Source organism: Furipterus horrens, unplaced genomic scaffold (assembly GCF_987537825.1).
Source record: "Furipterus horrens unplaced genomic scaffold, mFurHor1.1.pri manual_scaffold_15, whole genome shotgun sequence".
NCBI classification, from domain to species: domain Eukaryota; kingdom Metazoa; phylum Chordata; class Mammalia; order Chiroptera; family Furipteridae; genus Furipterus; species Furipterus horrens.
In genome coordinates, this window is record NW_028327185.1 from 7,145,285 (window position 1) to 7,158,540 (window position 13,256).

General features: G+C 43.8%; 1 long non-coding RNA gene across 1 annotated transcript in view; it reads right to left on the reverse strand.

The window, feature by feature from the left end:
* Positions 1-12,985, reverse strand: part of LOC149992327 (uncharacterized) — a 118,562-nt gene extending 105,577 nt beyond the window's left edge. The window contains exons 1-2 of the long non-coding RNA XR_016508307.1: positions 12,842-12,985; positions 5,530-5,663 (exon numbers count right to left, since the gene is read on the reverse strand). This is a non-coding gene — a long non-coding RNA (uncharacterized LOC149992327). The remainder of the gene's footprint in view (positions 1-5,529; positions 5,664-12,841) is intronic.
* Positions 12,986-13,256: the final 271 nt, after the last annotated feature.

Below are 13,256 nucleotides of genomic sequence, written 5' to 3' on the forward strand. Positions count from 1 at the left end.
CCTCACTGTCCCAATACACAGCCTTGTGTTTATGACTAAGGGGAGGGTTCATCCTCCCAGAGATTTCACACAGTTTTTCTTTACAGAGCACCCGGCAACTAACAAACTTCCGGCAGTTTATTGAATTAACTGGTCAATGAAGAGAGAAAGTAAACCAGTATATTCACAGTCATGTAGTTACTTGAATAAAAGAATAATCAGTCTGAAGATGGTGTTGGTTTCTGCATAAGGATAACTTTCTGGTACCCAAATATAACCAACAATTTAAATTTTCATGCTATGTGGCCCCATATGTTAGCAGTAAAAGGGTCTCACAGATCTTAATATCTTCTTTTTCTAAGGAAATGAAAATATGCAGTTCTATGGGGTGTCAAATTATTTTTAGTAATGTTCCGAAAGAAGTCATATTTACTTTAAAATGATAATAATCACAAGCCAAATTTTACTTCCTGTCCCTCCATGTGGGCGCATCAACATTGTAAGAATGTAGGGAAGTAAAGAGAATAAGAAAATTGTCCACCGGCCCAGAACATCATGTGATGCTAGTTACAGTATGCTCATCACAGCTAATGAGACACTGGCACTGTCTGTCTCTCCAAGGGGTGTCGGCGTAACGGTGACAACAGTGATGACAGCGAGGGAAGAGAGGTGGCAGAATGCTTCAGGGCTTGCCTGACATAATCATAGAAAACAAATTCCCAACATCCTCATCATATATGGTACAGCTTGACAAACAAGAGACAGGCTGCCTGACCAAAGGTCATGTGGTAAGTGACAGTTTAATGGAATAGTCCAGAGAAGGTGCCCATCAGCCTGGGACAGACAAAATGAGTAGGACTGAGGTATGCGTAGACAAAGGAAGGACTTTTAGGGCTGAGTGGACCAGGATCTCTGGGCTGGTCCATTAAACCGTATTTCAGATGCCCCTGGAAAGGGAACCCGAGAGGCGCGTAGAAGCAGGTAGGAACCTTCGTGATTTTCAAGTGTTGGAGCATATGAGCAGCTCTCTGTTTTTGTTTCGTGGATTGTTTTGCTTGTTCATGAATTTGTTTAGGATCCAGATGAACTTCCGTGATAGAATTCCCTTCTATGCACATCCCATTCGGCTGGTTACGGCTCACCCTTCTGTGTGGTTCCCATGTCCTATACATGGCCTGGTTCTGCTCTGCCCAAGTGCGCTTTGTCAGCCCTGACTCTCTGGACAGCAATTCTTCCTCTACACATGCCTAGCAAACTGGTCAGCTATGACCTTTCCAATACAGAAACAATCTTAACTCAGAAGATGATGCCTCTTTCAAAGGGAGGAAGGGAAGATGAAGGGAATAACAAATCTTGATCTCGTTCAGAGGCATTTTTAACAGCTTTTGAAAAAAAAACTTGTGTTTTCTTGACATACATGTAGGATTCAGTTCTGTCCTATGTTCCCATTTAGAGGAAGGAGAATACATTGCCTGTTTATAAGAACAAACAGCATCCTGTTATCCTGCCTCTTTAGCTTCTCCAAGAAGTTGGGGTATAAATAACGCAATAATTTTAGCAGTGGGGTCGGTGGTGGGTTGAGTTGTTTATAAGTGGCAACAGGTGGAAAAAATGAAATGGGTCTACTCAGGCCCCTTAAATTTCTAATGATAATTCCAGGTGCCTATTTGATCATTTTAAATGTGGTGGAATTTCTGACTGGCTCAAAGACAGCTTGAGAGAAGAGATAAACTATGTGTCTCCGTGATTTTAAAAAAGAACTTAGTATTAATGTGATTTGTAGTGAGGAGATGAGAAAAAGAGAGCCCTTTTCAGCTTCATGTTCATATAACTTAGAAACATGAAGCAACGTGAATCTAAAAGCTTACCAAGATGATTACTTCATTTTTTTTTAAATGTTGGTTCACTTGGGCTGAATAGCTTTTTTGTTGGGTTCTGCCTTCCCCCTTTTCCTAGGATTCCAAGGCCAAATGTAAAAAGAAAACCAAGTTCAGCATTGGGATATAAAAGGGAAGCTATGCAGATAGGTTTCTGGCACCAGCTGCCTTGGAAATGCGAGCCAGGGAGTGCTTTGCGTTTTGTTCAGAATACTTGAAGTGGCCCTACATTGCAGAGATGCCTACCTCTGGGAACCAAAGCACCAGGCAAAAGAATCCGCCACTACTTGGCAAAGACCGTGAGCGCAGCAGGCCACGTTTCTCCCGTGGGTGCCGAGCAGGCCTGCTCCGGGGCGGCCACCCATGTTACTCTCTCCCACACACCCCGTCGCACTCTTTCCTGGGACCTGAACAGAATCACACTGGGCAGGGCCCTTCTCTTTGGCAGAGCTGAAAACACATGATGAGGTGCTTTCTGGCTTTGGGAAGGGGTGAGGTTTGGTGATTTACAGCTGGTGTACGCTTTAGAACAGGCTCATCTTCGGAAGGGAGGGCGAAAATTGTGCTCCCTGTCTGTCACGGGGAGGGCGCGGGGCGCGGGGCGAGGGCATTAGGCAGCAGGCACTTAAGAGTGCTGTCCCGGGTGCTGGGGGTGGATCCGAATTTGCGCTGGGACCTTGAGAAAAATACACCTTTCAGTTCCTTGGTTTCCCAGTGCATTAATGTCACCGGTTTCTCTGCAAGACACTGGGGGAAAAGCATGGCTTAAATGTGACCTCGACTTTCCCTCTTCTGCCTCCAGGGAGACAAGTACGTGGTGACGGAAGAAGACCTGATTTTGGGTGGTGAACAGGCAATGCAATATACAGATGATGTATTGTAGAATCATACACCCGAAGCTTACATAATCTTATGAACAGATGCCGCCCCAATAAATTAAAAGAAAACTTTTAAAAAATGTTACCTCCAGTTGTTTATTTTCTCTTCCTGTTTGCTCTTTGCCCTTCATCCTAGCCTGGCTTTCCGAGTCTGGTTTGGGGAGGAAGACAAGAAACCACATTAAACAAAAGGAAGGGGAAGGTGAGGGCCAAGTTTAGAACTCACTCAACCTTGTGGGTGTGGAGTTTTCAAGCAACCTCCTCCCTCTTGAGCTTTCAGTTTGTTTATTCTTGGCAAAAGGAAACTTCCTGTTTTTTAAGAAAAACAGCTTATAAAAAGGCTCGAAAAGGCTTCTTGGACATCAAAACACCCTTCCCCAAACAATATTTTGATGATTTAACATGTGAATGGATCAAAACAATGTGAGCAACATTTCCTACAAAGTATGTGTGGGTTTCAAAAATTAAGAGGATAGTACTTAGCTAAACATACTTTGATTATGGAAGATCAAAAGCATTTGAAAACTCGTCTGAGAGCTTCGCTAAGTTTAAAATGAGGCCAATCCAGCCAGTCTCAACTGAAATGCAAGCAAACAATTTATTATCAAAAGGGCGCATGGATGTGATTACACTTGAATCTTGGGGCTCATGACTCTTGAAGCCATAATCATCTTTTGAAGTGACTGTGTCATGCTGGTGAGACATCTCAGGACCAAGCTCTCAGCTAGTCTATAGAGGTGGAGGCTGATTCAAGGCCAGGTGCCTCAACCTCTTGGTTGGCCCTTCTTCATTGTCAAGGCCAGTCTCTTATGGGATAGTCCCCATCACTGTTCATTGGATGGGTGGTTTTTGTCCAATGGAACCAACTTATCTGCCAAATCTCAGGTCCCTATACCCAAACATCTAAGGCTGCTTCTATTGTACATTCAGTAGGTGAGATGGCTATCAACCTGCAGGGATGGTTTGTTTGGTCCTCAGATGCATAATTTCTCCCAGTCAGCTAAGTTATTACAATAGGTAAAATTCTCAATAACAATATGAATAAGAGGCAATCTTTTGACCTTAGGGAACTTTGAAACTAGCAGAGGGAACGCTGTAGCAGTAACAATCTGAGGCTCTGTTATAGAACCTCATGGAGGGTATCTATCTATGAAAATCTACACTTTCAGATGAGAGAGAAATTCATCTTTAGAGTCATCATAGTATTATCGGCATATCAGATGGCACTTAGGAGGAAGGAGGGGTGGAGTTTAGGAGTTTACAGACATAAATGTGGGAGGAAATGAAGGCACTGAGGTGGAATAAAATAATTACAAAGTCCTAAAGAAGTGCTACACCCAGCACATTAGTGAGAAGTTCAGGAAAGGCGGGACTGAAGGGTCAGCACAGTGTTTTCCAACTGTAGTGCTCTGAGTCACGCATGGTCCTTGAGAAAAGAAGTTATGCGATTAAGTGTGTTAGGAAAGTTTTGTGTCAAAAATGCTAAAATCTGAAAAATTCACAATTTGGGAATGTTTAACAAACTTCCTTCCAGGAGAAGCCATCAAAGTCAATATTTATTTAATTCATTGGACAAATATAGGTATTAAAGAGATGGAACTACTAGACTGGTAGATCTGAGAAAGGTGCAGGAGTCGCTGTAAACACTTAATGAGCCTTAATATGCCAGTTGACATTATTTGTTCTTGAGCACTCACACAGCAGGGTCTGCTGCATAGGCAACAGCAGACCCTCCATATTACCCTGCCCAGGCTCTGTAGCTTCAGCGTCATCGCAAGATGTCGATTCAGCACGGGAGGAGACAGATACCGTGTCACTCCCGAGTCGGACTGCACAGCCATTCTCGGCGGTGCAGATAGACTCTGAAGAAGCTACACCATCGTCTCTTGAGACGGACGGCTGCCGACGACTCACACAGCAAACGTTGTTTGTTTTTGTTACAGTTGATGCTCCTTGAAGGAGGCACCGGACAAGGATTTTCATGACATCTTTCTAGATAAAGTGAAGACATATTATCTGAATGATATAAACAGGTAAAGGGCTTTACAATTAGCTGAAAGGTCAGGCTTGGACAGTGATCACTACCAGATGGTGCTAACCTGTGGGGAAACCTTTAATGTTGTGCCGAGAGCTTTAATCATCATCTTTAACCTGGTCAACATATTCGCTATTGACTTAACGCACAAAAGTGTGCAAATCAAATTTGGACATCGTGGAAAGTTGGGAAAGAGAGTGATAATTCACAGAATCTCAAACAATAGTCTTGATGATCTGAATGATGGTCTAAAATATATAAAAAGAAAAAATACACCTTAAAGTCAACTCTACACATAGGAGAATAGCATAGAAGGGCTTTTCCTGGAATAAACCAGTAAATGCCTTAAGGATGCACAGAAGACTATAAGCTAAAAGATGTGACAAGAGGAAAAGGTACATTTTAGACAATGTCATGTGATTTTAGATTGTGTCAATAGATATATGGTATCTAGATTTAGGGAGGTGGGAGTTGTGTTTCTTCTGCACAGGTGAGAGCACATAATAACATGTTACCCAGTACTTGGGAGAGACAAAGACTAACTGGAGCTACTGGGAAGTCTATGAACAAGACAATGAGTAGACTTTAAAAATGACCCACAAATAATAGGTGGGTTAGGAAATCTTAGTCTAGTAAAGAGAAGACTTGAGAGCCAGTATGGCAACTGTATTCAAATCCAGTCATGCATCACTTAATGGGAAATTTCTGAGAAATGTCATTAGGTGATTTTTGTCATGTGAACATCACAGAGTGCACTTACACGAACCTAGAAGGTCTGGTCCGCTGCTCACCGAGACTACATGGTCCAGCCCATGGCTCCTGGGCTACCACTCTGTCCAGCATGCGACTGTCCTGAATGTTGTAGACAATTGTAACACGATGGTATTTGCGTATCTAAATATAGAAAATATACAGTAAAAATATGGTATGCAGTGCTTTTTATAGGTTTGTTTATACAGGCATCACCACAAAGACGAGAGCCATGTGCTGCGCTATAATGTTACAACATCACCGGGCCATAGAAATCTTCAGCCCCCTTATAATCTTATGGGACCACCGTCATGTATGCCGTCTGTTGTGGACCAAAACATTGTCGTGCTGAGCCTGGCTGCATTTAGTAGTTTTTCTTTAGAAAGAGGACTTAGACTTGATTTCTATAACGCCATGTGGCGGAATTAGGGCCACTAGGTCTCTAACTATCTTCCTGTAAATATTTATTGAACGTCAGCTCTGTGTCAGGCTTCGTGATGAGCGAGGAAACACACCTGAATAAGAAGAGGTTTTGTGTTAAAAGAGCTCAGGATTTATGGGATGAGAGAAACACAGCCAGGAAGACCCTGCATGATTCATGGGCCCCTAGCTGTGTGCAGGACAAACGGGCAATTACCTTTGCCTGACAGGGATATTTTTTGACCAATGTCATAGATCACACAATTTAAGCACTCCCATAGTTTTGTAAGGTTTACAAAAAAAATTATTTTTTAACCTCAGCATTTTGTAGCTCTTGTCCTATAATTTTTCTTTCCCCAGAGGCCACCACTGTCACTGCTTCTAGTTGATTATTGTATTATTTATGTCTACGCCTCTAAACAGCAGGGCTGCATTGCTACTTCTGGATTTTTCCATGTCAGGTTTTATCTATTGACGTTCCCATAGGGAAGGCGAGGATGTAGCTCTGTCTCCTCCCAACACCCATGGGCACCCTTCCATCTCCCATTCTCTCAACAGAATTATGTTGCATTTTTGGTTACAGCAAGTATTTTGTTATCGTAAAAACTGTATTCATAGCTGAGCCATGTAAAATGTTTCCCTTTCCATTCCCGAACAACTTTTTACTTTCCCTAAAATTAATGTTTTCTCATTTCTAAACTTACTTCATTTTGGGTGTACTTATCACCAGTTCAACCCCCCAACGCTTCATCATCTAATTTTTTTTCTGAAGACATTCAGGGCCATGTGATTGCCGTTCAGCCTCATTTTCCAGAATGTCCCCCAAAGCCTCTGAGCTGCTCGAACTGGGCGGTGTGCTTGGGGCGCAGCTCCGTCCTGGCATCTCCTTCCTGAAGGTTCCTTCTGCCTCCTTCCCCTTGGGGCCCCTGCTGCCCAGGCCCCACGTCTTCCCTGAGCCCATGACCTTCTGTGAATGAGCACAGGAGCTTATTTCCCACGCAAGAGCCACTGAGAGTGAAATATCTGAGACACTGTCGAGCTGACAATATCTTTATTTTACTCTCATACTTGATGGACAGTTTATCAGGTCTCGATATCTCGACAGGAAATCATTTTCCTTCAGAATTCTGAAGGCATTGCTTTATTGCTTTTGATCTGCTGGGTTTCTGCAAAGTCTCAAGTCTTTCTCATCCTGACCCTTTGTTTACAACCTAATCTTTCTTCCATTTTTGGAAACTTTTAGGATCATCTTTTTTGTTGAAATTTCACAATGATTTGCCTTCATATGGGTTTATTTATTTATTTATTTATTTTTCTTTTCCTGGGTACTCAGTCGACTGTTTCCATCTGGCCCTTCTATTTCGGGGAATTTTTCTTGAATAATTTTATTGCTGTTCTGTTCCTCTCAATCTCTCTCTTCTTTCTGGAACTCCACTATTTTGGAATTTGGACGACTTGCATTGGTCGTAGTACATTCATAAATTTCACTTCCATTAACAACTTCTTCCTTCCTTTGAAAAATAAACTCTGATTCTTACTACATGGTTGCATTTATATTTTGTCTCCCTGACAATATTAATACAAACTTGTAAATATTGAAGTTTTCTTCTCTCTACAAATCATTGTCTTAGCCAAGTTGCTCTGTGTGACGGGGTGGGGTTTTCCGTGTTGGATGCTCTGGTAATTTTCAGACCTAAGAGGAGGACCCTCACACGCTGATTTGCTGTTCTGGGTGTGAGTTTCACTGGTGATTTGTCAGGGTGGTTTTAATGGAGACTCTCTACTGTCAATATCCTTATATCCTTCATTTTGACAAAGAAGTATTTTCCACGGAAGATTTTTAAAACTTGTGTCTGGCAGCTGGTGTTCTGAGAGCCAAGGGGACGTGGAGAGCAGAGGGTGTGTGCGATCATCAGGCATTGGAGCTCTCTGTCCAATGAGACATTTATACCACGTCTGTGCCCGCTGCCCCTTAAGGTCCTGCCCTTGTGCTTTCTAGACAGCAGTGTGGGGAGGAACACTGGCCCAGTGACCTCGGAGCTGGTGATCTGCCCAGTTCGTAACAAATACTTTTAACCCATTTTTGAAATGTATCCACTCCCCTTTACTTCTACATCTCAAGGTGCCTAACGAGGCCAAATTGTGAACCTTTGGGGATCGTGTAGCATAAATCTGGGTTTGTCTTCCCTTTGTCCTGCTGTTGGCTTAACACTTCTATTCTTTGGGTATCTAAGACATTCACTAGTCATCCATCTGCTTTCTAGCTTCCAAACATGGTTTTTTTTCTCTCTTATTCTTCTTATCCTTGAGAGTATATCTATCTATATCTACAGAAATAGATAGGTATGTGTGTGTGTGTGTGTGTGTATACACATCTATCTATATGTATGTGTATATGTGTGTATACACACACACACACACATACACACACAAATGATCTAGGATCAATTACGTGCATGATCTGGGATGTTTTCAAAGAAAGTGACATTTGTGAAAGACTTTGTACAGTAAGTCGAATTTTTCTAAGCCCTGGAAGCACTAAGGAAGAACACAAGTGACAGGAGAGATGAGGACTTCCATGGAGAATTCCAGAAGTGGTAAGTGTGGCTAGGCCACTGGATGTTTGGGGTCCCTGAGGCAGTAGTTAGCAAGGCGGGGAACAAAGAGTAACAGCACGTGGTATGCAGGAGAGAATGCAGAGAGAAAAGCAGAGTCAAAGGTGATTCTGTGGCTTTCAGGTCAGAACAGTGGGTGTCCAGCAATTAATGGAACCTATGGGGGGCACCTTTACTACATTATAAGTCACATGTCTCTAGCAATGGACTAGGTTTCCTTGAAATAAGATGCACTGGCCTTCTACGCAGCCATTCAGCCCTTAGGTAGATGGTGTAAGAAGGGCTCCATATTGAGTGGCCTATGAAAAATGCCAACTATTCTGGGGTGCATGGATGTCCGTATTTTAAGCTACTTGATCTCAGGTAAAGTTTGAGAAGCACAGAAAGGAGGAGAAGGAGGAGTAAAAAGGCAGAGAAAGAAGAGACAAAGAAAAACCACTCTGAGCGGTGACATCATTGCTGGGTTGTAAAACCGAGCATTAAATCTGGAAGGGTCGTTTCCATTCTGTCTCAACAGGGAGAAACAGGCTGAGCTCTGGGGGTCTCCGACTAACCTGTCTACCAGATGGATCCTGGGCTTGGTTGCTGGAAGAGAGAGCATGTTCCACCTCGGGGTTTAAGATGCAACAATGCATTATTAAACCTGTTTGTAACACAATGTGTAAGATGACATCATGTCCCTGGGTGTGTGTGACCTCACCAAGAATGTGTGCCCTGCTGTGCAGGGAAAGTGGAACTCCAGGCTACAGACAGTGAGCTAATGCCTTATAAATAGCTACCCTTCCCCCACTCCTCTTCTTCCTTCCAATCCAACATGTTCTTGAAAAGAAGGAAAAAAATCATCTTTCAGGCAATCCTGCATCAAAAAGATGTCATAAAAAAATGTGGAGCAATAAGCATCAGAAATGAATGAAAAATGGGCCTAGCCTCAGGAGACGGTGATTTTTAGTCTGATATCTCAGTCATGGTCTGTCAGGAAATAAAAACCACTGACTGTTTAGAACAGTAGGACCCCCGTGCGGGGAACTGATTATGCTGGTGATAGGAAAACACAGAAGTCCACAAGGCAGTGAGTGAGGTAACCCAGAGTCAGCCACGGCAAGCAGGGGCTGCTGCCTCTGAACTGGGTGCTCCGAGCCCGGTGCAGGTGGGCAGGAGAGACGCCACCAGAGGCGGACGGAGAGGTACCCTGACCCGGCCCTCCCTTGCTTATCCAATCTCCGACAAGGGCTTCTCTCTCAAGGGCTACGTCCAGAGGGAAGCCAGTTAACTTAGGAGCCTGGGAAGCCCAGCCTACATGGGATCAGTTTTGCGGCAAAGCCCAGCAGGGAAGGACAAAGAGCTGAGCCAAGGACACATGTGTCCAGACCAGCACATCTGGAAAGACAGATGCTCCCTGAAAGGGAAGATCCTGATTGTCCGCAAAGTCGTCACTGATCTGTACACAGTGAGGAATGACGACCTCTCAGATCCAACATCAGAAGGGGAAGAAGCGGGAGCGAACTTTTGCTGACCATTGGAGAAGCAGCCAGCTTTACCATCTTCAAGCCAATGAGCCCACCCAATAGGAGTGACTATCTCTTAGGCATTATTCACTGCATTATTCACTGGACAGCAGTAACAGAAAACATTATTTTGTAGGAAACATTTACATTTGCGTTGTATAGGGGTTGCTATTGTTGATGGCATTATTCTCCACAAAACTGATAGCCAATGCAGATACATTTGTTTATGATTCAGTAACTCCCTGCTGGGCAATCGAATTGTTTTCACTGGTCAATGCTGTTCCCAGATGATCCCACTGTAAGACCGAAGTAACTTTTTTAAAAGTGATATTTGACAGTTGACTGTTGACGCAATGTTCTATTATTAACTAACATGTAATTCGTTCATTAAAAAATACCTCAGCTGAATAGGATGTTACTTAATACAATCTATCAAAATGGAGAAATTCATGGTTTCTCAGGACAGGGGAGCAAAATTACAGTGCCGGGAAACTGGAAGCGAGAAGATGCCAGCTGGCAGGACACTCAGTGTTTCAGATGACCACGTGTTTATGACCTCTGTGTTCAAGGGAAAAAAAATTAATTAGATGATGCTATTTGAGAATCTTGGAATGCCCTGGCTCCAAGCCAGCCTTATCAGAACCACGCATCTGAAGTTTAATTAAGCTGTTCTAAATTTCACCTGTATTTCTGATCTTTGGGAAAAGAAAAAAAGCAATAAATGTAGGAACTAATAAATAATGGTGGAATGCTGAGATTCCCTCAGATGGCAGCACTCAGTGTAAAATGATGGGCTGTCCCAGAGTCTGCTGTACACTTGTTTTACTCAACGTGAACATGAGATGAAACAGAGTAAGCAATGTGGGAGCTCGGACTGTAGAAATGGATCAAGTTATTTTTGACATTTCAACTCATTCTCCAATAGTGTGTCTACATCTCAGGTTGGGGTCAAAACAGGGAAAGGCACGTGAATTCCAGCATAGGTAGTGGGGAGTAAAGGAAGACTCGCTTCTTGTTCACCTTGATCTTGATGAGATATTTTTATTGACTGACCGTCTAGCTGGTCATATTGGGAGTAGGCTTAACCTTCATTTATTTTTATTATTTGCTCTTTAACTGTGGGAAGATATACATGACACAAAATGGACCGTTTTTAAGTGCAGAGTTCAGTGGCATCCAGCACACTCACGTTATCCTGCAACCATGACCACTGTCTACCTGTAGAATTGACTTCAAGTTCTTCTGTTAACTGCTTTCTAAAAATTAAAAGAGTAAACCCTTTTTTAAATGTCTCTAGGAATATTTGGTCACTTTAGTCATAGGCTGAGAATAGATGTGGACATAGGTAGGAGCTAGAACGATCCCGCCTCACAGTTCTGAGGCCAAGTGCCTTCGTTACAGAAAGTCAGCTGATACTAGGAGTTAATCCCATCTATAAAATACCTTCACAGCGACACCTAGGTGAGTGATTGAGTAACTGGCTGCTAGAGAATAGCCAAGTAGACACATAAGACTGATCATCACAGGTGACAAACCAATTGCTACCCAATGACAAACTGACTGGCTTCGTGTAAACTGTGACGACTCTCTCCTCTACCCTCTGCTTTTTAACCGGCCCTTTTGAATTAGGTAGACAACCTCGGATGCGGATTTCCTGTCTGAGAGGCTGTAGGTAGGTTCTAAATGACAAAAGATTAATTAGGAAGACAGGGCATGGTCTTGTTGGTGCACCTATTAGCACTGGGAGCCTCGCTTCTGCACCTGAATATGCCAACGCCAAGGGGGTAAATTTCAGGCCCAAACAGCAGCCACGTGGCTCTCACGTCCAGCTTTGTTGTTACTGCGATTGCCAGCCCTTTAATTCAAGGAGACTGGTACTCCTCGTCTGCTGTGTCCCTAATTCAATATTCAAACGCCAGTTTAAGAACAACATAGTGCTTGTGTGACTTTGTGTGGGTCGTGGTCAATCCTAGGGATGAGGAATAACCGCAATGCAGTTCATCCTGTTGACCCCAATGAACTCTGCTCAATAAATATTTGCAGAGGGACTGAATGCCAGAGCGCGCCCTGAGTTTGTGCAACGTGGTGACATCTCCACCGCTCAGGCTGTGCTATTGTAAACTTTATCTTGGAGAGCTCACCATAGGTGGCAAGGTGGCTCTGCACCTGGGCCGCTGCTATTGGCCAAATTATGGGCTCCTGGAGAGGAACATTTCCTGTGTATTCTTAAAAAAAGAAAAGGCCCCACATGACTAATATAGCAAGAATGTTCTCATCTTCTCCAGGAGAAGAAAGGAGTCAGGTAGAGCTTTGCAATAATCCCTGGTCACGAACCTCAGTAGACACCCTGGCCATTAACTAACCACACGCGTGTGGCACACGGAACAGAACATCCCAGGGCTCGGAAACCACAGGCATCTATGTGCTGGATTAAAGGAAGCAGTTTCACAGGCCTGGGCAGAAAAAGGATGTGGGGAATTTTCCAATGGTTCTGATTTATAGGCAGTAAGGTGCAAGGTTCTGGTACACAGAAAACTGGGCTGCTTACAGGCCGCTCGGTCACCCCTTCCAGAAAGCCCGGCTGCCGTGGTTTCTAGGAAGATACCAAGAGTGTCACCATGACAACAAGCATGCCAGGATCAGTTCCCATCATCCAGCCACACATCTGGGCTGTGGTCTTTCAGAAGTAGCCACGAGCCCCTTGCCTTTGGTGACTGGCCAAGCGAGGGTGTGACATTTGTTCCCTGTTTAATTAAAAAGAAAAAAAAAAGAAAAAGCTTACCTATTTTCTCTCGCCAGTTATCTGAAAGGTCAAAAGGTGGAGAACATTTCCCTCCACAAATAAGCCCTGGAATGTATTTGCAGCCTGACGGTGCATGGGCAGCTGCTGCTCCTGAGCCGCCGCTTCCGCGGCTAAGGGAGGTGAGGCGGGGAGTTCTTTCCTGAAAGGGAAAGACAGAAACAGCAACTTTATATTTGTCATCGGACATGGATGGAATGTAGGGCCGTCTTTCCGATGTTCATGCAGGCTGGGAACGGCCTCGGGTGGGAGGGAAGTGCCCCCTCAGCACAGGGGGAGTTCAAGTTTGCCTTCAGAGGAAATAGTAAGATGAATCCATGCTCCTTCGAGGCCACGGTGACACTTTAGAAATGAACCTGGCCTTCGGGGAAGACTTCATGAAAGTAACGTTTTTACT